At 41.9% G+C, this 16370-nt stretch overlaps 1 protein-coding gene and 1 non-coding gene across 2 annotated transcripts in view; both read left to right on the plus strand.

Annotated features, from left to right (window-relative positions):
* LOC136884055 (proton-coupled amino acid transporter-like protein CG1139) overlaps positions 1 to 16370 on the plus strand; it is a 224130-nt gene that overhangs the window by 44729 nt on the left and 163031 nt on the right. The gene's annotated exons all lie outside the window — the stretch shown is intronic.
* Positions 2842 to 2948, plus strand: LOC137502846 (U6 spliceosomal RNA). Its single transcript, XR_011018884.1, has one exon. It is a non-coding gene; the product is annotated as a U6 spliceosomal RNA (small nuclear RNA).

A 16370-nucleotide genomic window follows, 5' to 3' on the forward strand; every position in this document is an offset into this window, starting at 1 on the left:
AAGAGAGATATCCTCTTCTTCCGTATAGTATCTCTGATAGGCTCGAGTTTTATGTACATCACTTCATTTCGCACTATCCAATATTGCCCATCTATTTGATATGTTTTATTTATGCATGTCCTTCCTATTCTTCACTATACTTTTAGGAATTTGTCGATTCTGTTTCTTTGAGTGACTTTAAAAAGAGTTTCTCTTCCGTATGTCACCTCTGGTGGAACCACCGCCTTGTGAATTTTTAATTTTGTTTTGATCGATAGACATTTATATTATATTCACACCATGTTCATTTTTCAGCTTTGATCATTTTATTACTTCTTTCTTGCCATGCAGGTTTCTCGTCCAAGTTATATGTTAAAATTTATTCTAGGTATTTAAATTGTTTCATTATTTTTACTGTGATATTATTTACTGTTATGTGGTTTATTACTAATGGATCTGCTACCAATATCTCAGACTTTTCAAATGATATCTGGAGTCCTATTTTTTGTGTTATATTTTGTAGACTTGTTATTTGATTTCTGGCTTCTTGAATGTTATTAGCTAGTTACCCCAAGTCGTCCGCGAATCCCAAGCAATTTAAGTTAATTTGATCTTCCTTGGTTTCAGTTTTTATGTTCTTAGGATTTTCCTTGTACCATTCCCTCATCACGAACCGGTATTCTACAGCACAGTTGAGAAGTAATGGTCATAAACCATCTACCTGTCATAAACCAATTTCAATCGTAAACAGCTCAGATATTTCTCCTCTGACTTTTACTTCGGATTTGGTGTTTGTTAGGGTTAATTTTATCATTTTTATTTCTTTTATCTGTTGTTTGGATGTATGGGGGTTTTGAGTTAAAACTCTAGATCAAAATTGCCATCCATCAGGCGGATTTTCTCTTTTAGATTTTATTGTAAAAAAAATCTAATACATGGTATTTCAAGTCAGGGAGTCAATGAATTTTTCAACAGAGTCCACTATCCTGGACAACAGCTCTGCTATGAGATTTGCATATACATTAGGGGCCCAGTCTATTAGAACCCCTAGAAGTTATGCTACTCTCGCTACATTACGTAAGAGTGAGCAACGCTACACGCCCAAATTTAATTTGCATTCTAACTTACTGCTGCCTAAACATCCGGGCGATGGCAATGGTGATTCCATTTAGGCTACTTGTGTGGTATGTTGTTTTAAATGTAACACATACCAGCTGGTGGACTCGATTACTCCCCAGCTGTAGTTGTTAGTGTACACTTTCAATTAACGGCTTTCAGAATGCATCGTTCACTTCTACTACTAACCCCCATCTCAGTAGAAAATAAATCAATTTCATTCTTTCTTGATCAGCCCTCGTATATTCAGACCTAAATCGACAACAATGAATGCAAGTCTCTTTTCAAATGCTCTCTTCAATTGTGTTCATGGTAACTTTCTCCTGGTGGAACGTTTCCGTTATACACTTCCGGGCTATCAGTCGGAAACGTGTCTATCAAGAGTTTCTAATTGGAGAAGTACGGTCAATCTGAAGAAGAACACAGCCCAGCATAACCTTGAGTACAATGAGGATGACTCATAGTTCTCGCACTCGTGAACATCCCGAGAGCTTGAGCAGTGTGATGGGTCAAGGTGTTCATATCCCCAGCGATGAATTAATTTCCCTCCACGTGAGAGACCTTGTTAACATGACCTTGATGCCGTGTAGGATCATATCCACTTTCCTATCTTCACTACGCTAGAAATAGTATTTATCAACACGTGTCGAGGTTACTGACGCTTATGTTTGCTTTGCGATATGACTAACAAAGTGCATGAAGGTCTCACTTAGCATTGTCATGAGTAGCGGGAGGATTTCTATGACCTAAAAATGCATACATTTATGAGATAAAAACATAAAATTCAAAATATGACTTCTGAATAGCATCTACAGTACATTACATAGAGAAACACTTTTATTACGATTGCTACGATCGTTGTAGAGTTAAATTCGTTTTAATTCTTCGAAATCTTCAGCCTAAACATCAACTATAATGATGAACTCATTAAGGTTAGGTAAGGATGGACTCTGTGGAAGACATAAACACTACAGTTACTTTCACTATTCAATATTCAATAAGCTTTAAGTTGTACACAAAATATGTGTCATGTAAATGAAGCTTTCTTACTTGATCTAGTCTCCATCATCAGAATTATTGCAATATATCACCACAAATATCTTAATATTGTTGAATGATAATCCTCTCCCGTTGTCGCTTACTATCGTCTTGTAGAGAGACAAACTTTTTTCGACATCACACGATTTAACGGGAGCGTACTTGAATAGAGTTAAATCACTTGGAGAAAATTCCTTGAAATCTGCAGATGAAGGGTTTCCACAAAGAATGTCACTTATTCCTTGCAGGTACAAAAGTCCGCTATTCTCCCCCAGTACATTTTCTATTTTTCTACACATCCTAGATGCTACCTGATCCTTTCGTATGCTCACGCAATTTACAGAATATCACTCCATCCGTACCCAATATGTTTTCACCAAATTCGCGAACGATACTTCGCAACTTCTCACTAAATGAGACTTTCATATTAGGCATATTGAAAGTAACTGAATGACTGAAGCTCCCTCAATAACTACTGTCATTCAGTGTGTTGAAGGAGGAAGAGGGAAGGGCGAACCTGCTAGAAACATTCCATACACCAGTTGTAAAAGGTTTTATAGTAGAAGCACATTCTTGTCTACCCTGACAAATAATTTCTAGATTTCTAGATGTTTCAATACAAATGAAAATTGCCAAAATATGTCGTTATAATGATATTTTGCTCAAAATATGCCACACAACTAAAAAAAGGTTAAATATGCATTTAAAGTACTCGCTTCGGCGGTACATATACTAAAATTGGAACAATACAGAGAAGATTAGCATGGCCCCTGCACAAGGATGACACGCAAAATCGTGAAGCGTTCCACATTTTTTGTGCCTGTTGTCATTTCTTGATGGATGCAGTATTTTTTTATCTGTCTCTTGGCACAAGCCAGAGCAAAGTGTAGCTTCCACTGAAGTCCCAGTCTCATCCATGGCTGTGACAATATGGAAGCTGCTGGGGTATGAGCGGTGCTGAGTAATGACATTTAGAGCACAACTAGTGTCCGAGTGTTATGAAAGGTGTTGCTCATAGAATCAGTCGTGCTGCAGTGGCACCTTCTGGTCCAGTGAGGAAAGCAATGGCAAACTACCTCACTCATCATCTTGCCTAGTACGCCTCATTTGGGTTCTGTCATTGGTTTTTGTGGTTTTCCTATAATTGCATAGCCCTTGGTGGTGCTATCTGAGGACCCAACCAGCCTCTGGGCTGATGACTTAACAGACAGACATGCATTTAAATGCCCAATTAAACCTGTTTAATTTTGATTATCATGCTTAGAAACGTGTTGAAAATCCATGATTACATGATATAGTATTAAGGAAAATAATATGAATTGTCACAGAAACCAGCCCCTTAGTAATGAGGCACCAGCAGATTATAAGCTAGGATCACGTTTACTGGCGTAGCTACGCTCTCGAAGGCTCTAGTCGAGAAGCCCCAAGTAATTTGTTACACTTTTGACATAAAAATATTTATGTAACGTGACCTTCCATATACTCCTGACTATTCTCTGCATGTCCATCCGGATCACATGTCCAGCATCTCTTGCTCTTTTGAGTCTTATTTATTCCGAGATCGTCCTTATGTTTCGGCACAGTTCGTCCCTTGATCTTCGGTCCTGTCTTTCACCTCTTCTTTTAGGTTCCAATATCTTCTTCAAGATTTCTCTCTTTTTCTCCAGTTACTCAGCTCCATGTCTTCTTAATGTCAACATCCCTATTTATTTAGGTATCACCCTAGGAAGAGTGCTTCCCAAAAATTGTTTGTAGTAACTCAATTTCCGAGAGAAAGATAGGCTACTCTACTTGCAGTTAGCTCTTTGACCTGATTTAGTTCCACCCCAGTTATTAAAGACTGAGTCTGGCTTTGGTCGCCTTGGTAAAAAATAAACATTATTTAAAGGATGTGAAGAGTAGGGGTCCGAGATAATAGCCTTGAGGAACCCCTATTGATACTTGGAAAATAGCATATCCTCGTACCATTTTAAACCTGTTACAGTTGGTCGACTTTTAGGAATACCAGTATGCGAAGGATCTATGCAGTTGGAGAGGGAGAGAATAATAATGAGATCCTAGGCCCGGTACTGGATGGAGACGTCACAGTTCAGAGCTCTACTCCCAGATACTGACCAACCACTACTTCACCTCCTGGAAAACAAGAAAGTCCGTTCCATATAGCTAATGGAGACAGAAGGGCGTACAAGAATTGAGGCTGACAGACTTATGATAGATCCTGAAGAAAGTCCGTGATTTTCAGAATAACGAACACTGAAGAAGAAAGGTGCCCCTTTGTCGGAGATAAGTAAGGAGTTGCACTGGGAGAAGATGCCACAATATTGGGCGAAGATCAAGGCCCAAAATACGGCTACGTCCATCATCTTCATTGTAGGCTGTTGTGCTTTTCAGTCTGAAAGTCTCTGTAAATTAATTAACCGCCACCACAATCCTCTGGTTATCAAGTGAGTTGGCTAAGCGGTGCGGGTGGCGTAGCTGTGAGCTTGCATTGCGAGATGGATGTTTGAATCCAACCATCGGTGGGCATGAATATGATTTTCTGTAGTTTCATATTTTCACACGAGTCAAACAGACCTTAATCACTGTCACAGCCCTTACCTTCCTAGTTCTACCCCTTTCCCCTTCTTGCGTCGCCAAAAACGAGCCATGAGTTAGAGTGATTTTAAACCATTGTCGAAAAATAGGACGAGTACTTGTAGCTGGATTGGCCTCTCTCAGTTCCGCACCTGTCATTAAAACGTGAATCTAGCCTAGGTCGCCTTGGTAAAGAATACATTAAATATAAATATTATTTATAGAATGTGAAGAATAGGGGTCTAAGGTAATAGCCTTGAGAGACCCCTATTGCTACTTGCATATACCATCCTCTCAAATAATTTACAACATGTGTCAGATAATCGGCCCGTAGGATTGCCAATATGCGAGAGATCTGTGCCATTGTATGTTTTAGTCCTATTTTTGTTATCCATGCTAATATTACTTATAAGTAGAGCCCGGATTTCCATGCACTATCAAATCTCAAAATATGCATGCATTCATGCACAATCATTTAGCAAAACATGCATGATAAACTGGAAATATGCACAATCAAAATTCACTTCCTTTTGAAACATTTGTACAACAACTAATTTCTCCAAATTGCCTTGCTTTAAGCTCGTCCGTTTATCTGTCAGCACATCCTTAAACATAGAAGTTCTACGTCACAAGAAGTGACAGTGCATAGTTAATTGAAGACATTTGGGACAAAGTGAGGTCAAATTGTACGTCTTTTGCATTTTCACTACAATATGTCTTATATAAGCCTGATGAATCAAAATCAGGATTTGAACGGATCACTTTTTTTCAACTTATATCCTGCTGCCGCAGCTATACTTCTCCGTGCGATGATGACAGACACGTTTGAATTTCTTCACTAACTGGCATTGATTGCCTGCTGCGATAACTTAAGGGCTGGTTTAAACGGGTAGAGTAGCGAGGCGAGTAGAGTAGTTAGTAGAGTAGCCACGTTACTCTACTCTACCGCTGTCTGGTAGAGTTGACACTCGTATCGTTCATACGGGGTAGAGTCATACAGTAGAGTAGAGTACAGTAGTAGCACCATGTCAAGACGTAAGCACATCGTAAGGAAGTGTTTAAAGACATTTACAAACATATTACTGCAAGAGGCTAGTGAAGCGTTAGAAGAAGAAGTAAATGAGGAAAAAGGATAATGGGTAAGAGGCTGGCTTAGTAGGAGAGATACACTCGGGGCATCGGCATTAATTCTGAGAGTACTTGGCAATTTGGAGAAATATGGGGGGACAAACTCGACACAGTTGGCCAAGAACATGAGGGATCGTCTCAGGAATCATTTTGTTAATGAAGGAGCAGTTCCCTGGCAGTACAAGCATGTATTTTAATCCAGGAACACAAACGATTGAATTTTTATGACTTTATTAATTATTGTACAAAAAGTAACGACAGTGTAATCATCCCCTCAGGATTTTACTAGTCTTCGTCTGTGAATACTGTAGTGGTGATTTCTAAGATAAAACTATATGAACGAGCTCCAGTCTAATTATAGATCATAATTCTGGCGAAGGTTTTTGTTCCACGGTGAAGGTGTGAGGTACTCCTTTCCCCAGTTAGACTGTAGTGATGTTTCTATTTCCATTTTTTTTTGTATTTCAGCCAACCTAAATCTTATCCGAATGAAATTTTACAGAATTCATTTCAAAAGTTACAGAATGAATACCCATTGGCCATCAGTGTGTCGTCTCAGAACCCACGAGTCTCAAAACTCACGAGTAGAATAATCGGTTGCATCATGAATAAATTTTTCGGTGTAAGTGTGTCGGATGGATAATCAATTGAATTATGTGAATAGATGAAAAATAGAAATATGCAATCCATGAAGTCCAATGCTGAAGACGGCACAAACACGATGTGCTTACGTCTTGACATGGTGCTACTACTGTACTCTACTCTACTGTATGACTCTACCCCGTATGAACGATACGAGTGTCAACTCTACCAGACAGCGGTAGAGTAGAGTAACGTGGCTACTCTACTAACTACTCTACTCGCCTCGCTACTCTACACGTGTAAACCAGCCCTAAGTGAGGACTGAGAGTTCCCGGTAGGAGAATCCAGGATAACAACGGAAGAGGGTTCAGTGCAAAACCAGCTGCTAGCTCAGTAACGCGGCATCACAGAAATGCGATACAAGTTTTATTTTGTTCGTCCAACACAGACGAAAGAATGATCCGTCAATGAGTAATGCACAATTTATGGTTCGATTTATAACAATGTATAACTGGGACAATTTAATCCCAAGAATTACACAGATCGACGTTGGGCCTTCCGGTTTACGTCAATGTTTACTCAAGCAGCAGATAAGAAAGTGTTTGGTTAATTGGATTATGTACTAATTTTGGTTGTCATGTAGGATGCCAGGACCGTTTCTCAGTAACAGACATTCTGTATAACGTGGAAAAAAGGCTCCAAATTCTGCAAACCACATTCCTAAAAGGCACTATCTTGTAAGTTAGTATTATATATGCGCCAAAGTCACAAGAAAAGTCATATTATGCAATATTAAACGTCCAAATATTAGCTATTAAATTCAAAATCTTCAAAATATGCATTATGCATGAATTTTGTCCTAAAAAGGCCAAAACATGCAAACATGCACGAAAAAAACCCCAGCTATTTCGAATCGTTAAGTCATAAAACGAATATTTGCAAAGTTTGAGAACTGTAACCAGCTTATTTAAAAACATGCATTTGCATGGAAATCCGGGTTCTACTTATAAGTAAAGAGTGTTTGTGTGTTTTTATATGGAGCGTAAACTTTTGGACCATTCACCCCGACTTCAGTCATTCTTTAACCAGTATGTACACGTGTGAGGAGCTGCCTAGCCGATGCGGTAAAGGCGTGCTTGGTTCAACCGGAAGGAAGTCGAAAATTTTAAGAAATGAGATTTCCACTTCCGCAGGTGCACATGGCCCTGAGGTTCACTCAGCCTACACCAAAAATTAGTACCAGGTTAATTCCTGCGAGCAAAGGTGGCCGGGCGTAGAGTTAACCACTCTACCACATCAAGAGCCGAGGTTAAGGGTAGTCGAAGCCTTTACCTTCCACTTCTCCAAGGGCCTTCGTGGCCTGTACGGAGATGACTCTGCTTTGCTATGTACAAGTGTGCTAGCTGATCAGGGAAGCAATAAATAAGTAGAGAAAGCTGGAACAATTGTTCAGATTCGTGGAGAAGCTAACAAGAAGAAGAAGAAGAAGAAGAAGAAGAAGAATGGGATGCCGTCAGACCAAGCGAACGCGCTCTGATGATGATGATGATGATGATGATGCTTGTTGTTTAAAGGGGCCGAACATCCAGGTCCTCGGACCCTAATAGTACAAGATAAAACGAAATGTAATGAGTAATGACAATTAAAATTCCAAAAATCATCCACGGAACATAATTCAAAACATGATGTAGAATGAATGAATATGAATCTAAAATAATCAGCGGATTCAATCACAAAAGAGGACGATGAACAATGGTATAAACTGAACAAGCGACTGATTCCACAGCAAAATCCTAAATTTATGATGGTTGTTGTATAAAGGGGTCCAAAATCCAGATCAGCAGCCTCTCATAGTGGTACTAATCACAGGTAATGCAAACCCATGGTGTTCGTCTCATAGTGGTACTAATCACAGGTAATGCAAACCCATGGTGTTCCTCTCATAGTGGTACTAATCACAGGTAATGCCTAGACCCATGGTGTTCCTCTCAAAGTGGTACTAATCACAGGTAATGCAAACCCATGGTGTTCACCACACAGTGGTACTAATCACAGGTAATGCAAACCCATGGTGTTCACCACACAGTGGTACTAATCACAGGTAATGCAAACCCATGGTGTTCATCACACAGTGGTACTAATCACAGGTAATGCAAACCCATGGTGTTCCTCTCATAGTGGTACTAATCACAGGTAATGCAAACCCATGGTGTTCCTCTCATAGTGGTACTAATCACAGGTAATGCAAACCCATGGTGTTCATCACACAGTGGTACTAATCACAGGTAATGCAAACCCATGGTGTTCCTCTCATAGTGGTACTAATCACAGGTAATGCCTAGACCCGTGGTGTTTCTCATATAACTATACTAATCACAGGTAATGCCAACCCATGGTGTTCACCACACAGTGGTACTAATCACAAGTTCTAATTCCATCATCCCTTGCTCGCCCGTTTTAAGTCTCCTCTTACAACAGGCAGGATGTATTTTTTCATCTGCGTCCCCCACTCACATGGGATTGTAAATTATTATCAGAGTTCGTGATTGTCGGTGTAAGTACTGCTAACGCTGCGTGGAACGGTGTTAAGGTTACGTGACAAAGTGGCGGAGACAGAATTATTGCACTGTTTTTTATTTAATAATAAACGTGTCGGTTGGTTGTTATCAACGAGTTGCACTTACTTGCCGTGACCTTTATATGTTAAGAAAGAGGCCAATCTCGCCCGTTCTGTTGGCGAGCGGGGTCATTGCCCCACATAACACCCGATACTTTCACCACCGGCAGTCAGTTCTCAGCAGACCAAACTTTCAGCCACGAAAACCAACACGATGTGAAATTCCTCTTACGCTCCGAGATCACACTAAAAGACATTATGGCCACTAAAAATCTTTTCCCTACTTTAGGCTACGAGCCTGCGCACTAATACGCAATTTCAATTCAATGTTAAGAAATGTGAATCAATGATCTTTACTAGAAAAAGACAACCACAAATCCATTCTTATAAAATGAACAGTATCAGCCTAAAACGAGTTAAAGAAAAGAAGGATTTAGGAGTAATATTTGATAGTAAACTTGTATTCATCATACACTGATAAATAGGGAAAAGGTTTTAAAGTCGAAAGTATGGCCAGAAAAGAGGGAAAAGCAAAAGCAAAGTCACCTCCGTACAGACCATGAAGGCCCTTGGAGGAGTGGAAGGTAAAGGCTTCCACCATTGTTACCCTCGGCAGTAATGGAGTAGAGTGGTTAGCTCTACGCCCGGCCGCCTTTGCCCCCAGGAATTAACCTGGTACTCATTTTTGGTGTAGGCTGAGTGAACCTCAGGGCCATATGCACCTCCGGAAGTGGAAAACTCGTTTCTTAAATTTTACGACTTCCTGACGGGGATTCGAACCCACGTTCTTCCGGGCGAACCAGAAAAGAGGGTGTTGCTGAAATCACGTTATTAATGTTTAAAACGGTTACATGAACTTTCCTTCTCCCATTTACTGTGTTCAATGATTTTGACAGTCCGCCTCCACGGCTAAATGGTTAGCGTGCTGGCCTTTGGTCACAGGGCTCCCGGGTTCGATTCCCGACAGGGTCGGGAATTTTAACCATCATTGGTTAATTTCCATGGCACGGCGGCTGGGTGTATGTGTCGTGTTCATGATCATTTCATCCTCATAACGACGCGCAGGTCGCCTACGGATGTCAAATCAAAAGACCTGCACCTGGCGAGCCGAACTCGTCCTGGGATATCCCGGCACTAAAACCCATACGCCATTTCCATTTCATTTTGACAGTAAGTCCTTGGAGCTTTGAGCTCGGTAGATTCTTGTATATAGAGAAAAGCTCCGTCCGGCTCCATGGCTAAATGGTTAGCGTGCTGGCCTTTGGTGACAGGGGTGCCGGGTTCGATTCCCGGCAGGGTAGGAAATTTTAACCATAATTGGTTAATTTCGCTGGCACAGGGGCTGAGTGTATGTGTCATGTTCATCATTTCATCCTCATCACGACGCGCAGGTCGCCTGCAGGTGTCACATCAAAAGACCTGCATCTGGCGAGCCGAACATGTCCTCGGACACTCCCGGCACTAAAAGCCATACGCCATTTCAGAAAAACTCCACTCGCCATCTACATCAGGACCTCTCAGGGTGCATGCACTGTGCACGATGCAAAAGATGACTTCGCTTGGTTGATCAGAGTGCAGCGCTGTCTCTCTCTTTCCCCAAGCCTGGCTCGCTCGCTCCCCCTGTCTCCCTCTTCCTCACTTGCTCCGTAGCACTCCAAATCCGAGCCGAGTTGAGCCAAGCGCGACCGATGCACAGTGCACGGAGCTCTTGCGCCTCGATTTGCACGCGTGAGATTTTGGGCGTTTGAGAGGCCCTGATCTACATAAACCAATGAAGTATATCTTGTCAGCACTCGTAAAGGGAGTTTAGTCAAGGTTGCAAAGATTCCCACATCTGGATTGTTCTTCAAATTTAATTCGAATTTGTCTTTTAGCAAATCCATCAAGGTTCTCCCTAACACTCAGCAACTTCTTCCAGACTCTGTATCACATGAGGCAAATCCTATTGTAGCCACGCACTGCATAAAGTTCCCACTGTAGGTCTTTGTTGATGATTGTTAGACCTGAGTGATGGCTTCTGCGTCTGTTGAGTCTAGGGCACATATGAAGCATTTGATTCTATCACAATTTTCTCCCAAGAAAATATGCTGATGCAGAGAAAAAAGATTCTGTCTAATCTTTTAAAAACGCAGATAAAAATGGGGAGGAAAAGGGCTGAAGCATGAAATAGAATGGAAAAGGTGGCAACATGTTGTGTTTGTTTCCCTTCATTTCATGTCTAGGAGAACATTAACAGGTGTACAATACCTGCACAGAATTCTCAAAGGTAAAGCAGATAACCGAGAGTTACTCCACCAAATAAACCTGTATGCACTGGCTTCTTTTTTTTTTTTTTTTTTTGCTAGTTGCTTTACGTCGCACCGACACAGATAGGTCTTATGGCGACGATGGGACAGGGAAGGGCCAGGAGTGGGAAGGAAGCGGCCGTGGTCTTAATTAAGGTACAGCCCCAGCATTTGCCTGGTGAGAAAATGGGAAACCACGGAGAACCATTTTCAGGGCTGCCGACAGTGGGGTTCGAGCCTACTATCTCCTGAATACTTGATACTGGCCGCACTTGAGCGACTGCAGCTATGGAGCTCGGTGTATGCACTGTTTGGAAGAAACAGAAATAATTCAAATTTCTTTACTAAAAGGTCGCCAACGGCCGTAGCCGTGTTGACACACCGGACCCCGTGAGGTCTCCGAAGTTAAGCAACATTGGGCGTGGTCAATAAGTGGATGGCCGGGCTGAGTGGCTCAGACGGTTGAGGCGCTGGCCTTCTGACCCCAACATGGCAGGTTCGATCCTGGCTCAGTCCGGTGGTATTTGAAGGTGCTCAAATACGTCAGCCTCGTGTCGGTAGATTTACTGGCACGTAAAAGAACTCCCGCGGGACTAAATTCCGGCACCTCAGCGTCTCCGAAAACCGAAAAAGTAGTTAGTGGGACGTACAGCCAATAACATTATTATTAAGAAGTGGATGGGTTGCCACGCGCTGTTGGTGGGGGTAAGGGAATGGAGGAGCGGAAAGGAACTGGCCACTCCACCGTACGTAAACTCCGGCGGAGGTTCGGACCTGCATTCGGGCAGAATACGCACTTACCTTATTAAAAGGTCAAACACAAATCACCATATCAGCATATGTCAGTCAAGTAATAAAATGACAAACGTGAACAAATTCGACGAGGAGAGTGTCTTCTTAAGGTCAGTCAAAAGCAGTGATGCCAACTTAGTGGGTTTGCCACTAAATCAAGTGTTTTTTTACTCTTCGTTAGTGGGTGAATTTTAACGCACGGTGGGCAGTGGAAAATCTGATCTTTTTTCTTGCTTATGTCAGTGGATATTTTGGTGATTTTTCAATTAAAGTTTTATGCAATGTGAGAAGAGAGCAGAATAATGCAATACAGTAGTTCAAATTTAATTTGACGGTCGTGATACCATCAAAAGGGGAGCCGGGGAAGACCTGAACTATGGGCGGAGCTGAGATGTACGGGATTTCCTTAAAAACAAGGAAACAAGGAAGCAAGTGTCAAGTGCACTTAAGGTTATTATGGAGTCATTGATTCTCCTTATTGAATCACCTATGATAGTAGGGAGGGAGAGAGTGAAATCCGCTGTCAGCACATAGCTTACTCTTGTGGAATAGTACCAAGGCTTAATGTCCCCATCCGACGGACGAATCACTATCAACAGTATCACATGCCCTCCCTTCGTATGAACACTGCGGAGAGGTTTGGAATTTGATCCAGTCATTTGGCACGCAATCTAGTGGTTAGAAATAGTATACCACCACCTCTCCTATCCTGCTGGCCAACATTCTGATGGTGACTTTTTTTCGACCAACGGGACTCGAACCGGCTAACCACGGTGTCAGACCATTTAGACTTAACGATCATGGCCACAAATGAATCATGTTTCCTGTAAACAAAAATCTTACAGGAGAGAGAATAATCTTATTATTATTATTATTATTATTATTATTATTATTATTATTATTTTCACAAGCGAATGGACCACTAAGGATCACGCTACAACTTCATTTCTTTCTCTTCGTGTGGAGTTTTCTCTGTGTCCAATACTCCTTCATGCGTTCGGTGGCCTGCTTCCGTTGTTCATCTGTCCAGGCTCCCCCGGTCTTCTTAGTTCTTCCTGCGGCTTGAACACCTTCCAAATTCTTCACTGTGTTCCTAAACGTATTCCTTTCTAACAGCTGGTCTTTCAAGATGCTTAACCTTTCCATATCCTTCTTCGTTTCCTTAATCCATGCTGTAGTGGTCTTTTTTCTCCAGAAGGAATCAAATATCTGTTTGCGTTCATTCTGTACAGATGTCCAAGAAACGCCAGCCTCCTTTTCTTCATGGTCTCTGAGGTTCTTTCCACCTTCTGGTAAACTTCTTTGTTGCTCCAAAGTTTCCTTCCGCTTTCAGTTTGGACAGCTCCCATAATTTTTCTGAGGATTCTTCTTTCCAGGACCTCTAGCTTCTCCAGCTTGTAGTTCATGGACAGGCATTCACTGGTATACAGGCATTCTGTTTTGACCACGGTGTTGTAATGTTTTTTTTTTGCTAGGGGCTTTACGTCGCACCGACACAGATAGGTCTTATGGCGACGATGGGACAGGAAAGGCCTAGGAGTTGGAAGGAAGCGGCCGTGGCCTTAATTAAGGTACAGCCCCAGCATTTGCCTGGTGTGAAGATGGGAAACCACGGAAAACCATTCTCAGGGCTGCCGATAGTGGGATTCGAACCTACTATCTCCCGGATGCAAGCTCACAGCCGCGCGCCTCAACGCACACGGCCAACTCGCCCGGTTTGTAATGTTTTAATTTGGAATTCCAGGATAAGCACTTCTTATTGTAGATGTTTTTTTGTCAAGCCATATGCTCACTCCATTTTTGAGATCCGATCTTCCACTGCAGCTTTTTCTAGTCCATTCTCCTGTATCGTCTCACCAAGGTACTTGAACTTTCTATCCGTCCTATCTCTGTTTCCAGGAATGTTGGTCCATCTTTCATGTTCGTCATGAATTTGGTCTTTTCTACGGAGATCCTAAGTCCTGTTTGGCTGGCGATTCTTTCCAAGAGGTTAATCTGGATGGTTGCCACCTCTGGACTTTCTGATAGTATAGCAAAGTCGTCAGCAAAATCCAAACAGTTGACTTTAATCCCTCCTGATTTTCTCCCTAGACAGATCGGGAAAAATTAAATGGCGTATGGATTTTAGTGCCGGGAGTGTCCGAGGAAGAGTTCGGCTCGCCAGATGCAGGTCTTTTGATTTGACACCCGTAGGCGACCTATTCGTCGCGATGAGGATGAAATGATGATGAAGACGACACATACACCCAGCCCCCCGTGTCAGCGAAATTAACCAATTATGGTTAAAATTCCCGACCCTGCCGGGAATCGAACCCGGGACCCCTGTGACTAAAGGTCAGCACGCTAACCATTTAGCCATGGAGCCGGGCAGACAGATCGGGATTATCTCTTGATGTTCAAGTTCTGAGTTCCATATTCTCACTATCTTTTCTAGGACACAGTTGAATAGGAGTGGGGATAGTCCATTCCCTTGCCTCACGCCTGTCTTGATTTCAAATGATTGTGAGAGATGCCCGAAGGATTTTACATTGGAGGTTGTGCCTGTTAGGGTCTCTTTGATTATATTTGCCAGTTTGGTTTTGACTCCATATTCCCTAATAATCTTATCCAAAGTCTCTCTGACCACCGAATCGAAGGATTTTTTGAAGTCTATAAACGATACCACAATTTTCTTACCACTCAACATTCTGTGGCGGAGTATTGACTTCAGGGTGAATATTTGTTCGATACAGGAGCGGCTTTTCCTAAACCCTGCTTGGTATTCCCCTATTTGTTGCTCTAGATTCACCTCTATTCTATTAAAAAGCGGATGGATAAGTGCTGTTTTCCATTCTTCTGGGATTGTCTCCTTCTCCCAGATTTCCTTGATGATTTGGTGAAGATCATCTAAGATTTCCGGTTCTGCCCATTTCAACATTTCTGCCGTTATTGAGTCCTCTCCACTTGCCTTGTTGTTTTTGAGGTTTTCAAGGGCTTCCTTGATTTCTTCCTTTGTTGGTGGTTCGTCATGTTCTAAGTTCTCTGGTATTCTCTGAAATTCTAGTTTGGAGGTTGGGGAAGGACAGTTCAAGAGAGCGTGGAAGTATCTGGCTAATATCTCACAGTTTTCTGGGTTGTTCAGTCCGATTTTCCCATTTCGTTTCTGAAGCTCAAACTTGGCGCTTGGTATCCTTTGAGTTTGCTCTTGAATGTCTGATAAAAGTCTCTGGAATTGTTCTTGACAAAGTCGGTTGGATCACTCCCAGTTGAACTCTTTCAAATGATCATTTAGTCCTTCGAGATATCCTGGATGTTTTTTCCTCTGTTGCGTGAATTGTTCCACGTGTTCCTTTTCTCTGGAGCATTTCCATTTTCTCTATTTCTCGGAACTCTCTCTGAGAGCTTCATCACACTCTTCATTCACCATATTTCTCTTTTCCTCCTAGCCTGCCCGAGTGTTTTCTTTGCGGCTTGATTGATTCCCGTGCATAGTTCTTGCCAGTTCCCCTTTCTGCTGGTCCATATTTCGTCCCTGAAGTTTCTAATGATGTTCTCAGTGATGTTCATTTTGTTTGTGTTGTATCTCATCATTTTAGGTGGGTTTCTCTTTTGTCCTAATAGGAGAAAACGGATTTTAACTTTGGAGAGATAGTGGTCTGAATCGAATTCACCGTTCCTAATCACTTTGACGCTCATTACCTCCTTTGAGTTTTTCCTTGTTGTCGCTGCGTGATCCAATTGGAATTCCCCTAGTTCCGGATTCGGAGATACCCATGTCTTTGATTTTCTCGGGAGTTTCTTGAAGTGTGTTAACATAAGTTTCAGCTGTAACTTTCCCCATTCTTGTTTGTCCTGCCGACAGTGGGATTCGAATCCACTAACTTCCGGATGGAAGCTCACAGCCGCGCGCCCCAAACCGCACGGCCAACTTGCCCGGTAGACCAGTTAAAGACATACAATTTGTATACGATGTTGATGGATTTAGAATGTATTTCCTGTAATATTTTCTTTCCACGGGATTGCGTGTTGTATTCTTGTTGTTGTAGATAGTGTTGTTGGGTAAATAGGTTTTTACTTCTTCTTCTTCTTCTTCTTCGTCTTCTTCTTCTTCTTCTTCTTCTTCTTCTTCTTATCAAATACATCGCAATTGGAAAATATTCCGGTGGTAATGAGCACTTACAGTAGACTGATAATGAAGTAAAGTTAAAACATAATTACAATCAATCAATACTGATCTGCATTTAGTACAGTCGCCCAGGTGGCAGATTCCCTATCTGTTG

This window comes from Anabrus simplex, chromosome 12, assembly GCF_040414725.1.
Source record: "Anabrus simplex isolate iqAnaSimp1 chromosome 12, ASM4041472v1, whole genome shotgun sequence".
NCBI lineage: Eukaryota > Metazoa > Arthropoda > Insecta > Orthoptera > Tettigoniidae > Anabrus > Anabrus simplex.